This window comes from Rattus norvegicus, chromosome 9 (assembly GCF_021556685.1).
Source record: "Rattus norvegicus strain SHRSP/BbbUtx chromosome 9, alternate assembly SHRSP_T2T, whole genome shotgun sequence".
Taxonomy (NCBI): Eukaryota; Metazoa; Chordata; class Mammalia; order Rodentia; family Muridae; genus Rattus; species Rattus norvegicus.
This window is the reverse complement of record NC_141542.1, coordinates 100,169,309-100,170,000: the sequence shown is the minus strand read 5'-3', so window position 1 is coordinate 100,170,000 and position 692 is coordinate 100,169,309.

The following is a 692-nucleotide window of genomic DNA, read 5'->3' as shown; positions in this document are numbered from 1 at the left end:
CACACACACTGAGAGAGAAAGTCATATGAATATGCATCTTGATTTATAGTTCTGCTTTGCACTTAGACCGTGACAGGGCACATAAATATATGAGTAACATCCATCTGCTCGGCAGATCTCTGGGTTCAAAGTCAGTCTACAGAGCAAGTTCCAGGACAACCAAGCTTGGACAGTGAAGGAGTTGGAAAACAGAAAGCTTGTGATAATGTAATAGAACAAGGGGCCATATTCCAGCTCGTGCAAGCAGTAGAATTCGGCAGTTTTGGCCGTGTGGTTCTGGCTTAGAGTGAAAAATAGAAGTGACTACTGGGACAATTGATGTTGGTTAGCTGGAGCTAAAGAATTCAAGGTGACTAAGAAGAGACCAGCATCACCAGAGGTGAAATCTTCTGGAAACTGTTCTCTGGGAGCACAAAGAAGCTGTGTTCCAGAGATAGCCAAGGTTGTACCCCATGTTGCAGCTGTACTCAGTAATGTGTAAGAGTCACCCAGGTGGAACTGGGTTTGAAAGCCTGAAGGGGTCATGATGAGCAGTTGAGGCTTGGCACTGTGAGAGGCCATGGAAGGCCAATAGTAAAGGTGCAGCCTCAGTTGCAGTTCATGGCCCAGATCTGAGGGGGTCATGCAAAGGAGTTGAGGCGTGGCATCATGAAGAGAGCCTATGAAAGGCTATTTGTGAAGCCTAGTTGCAA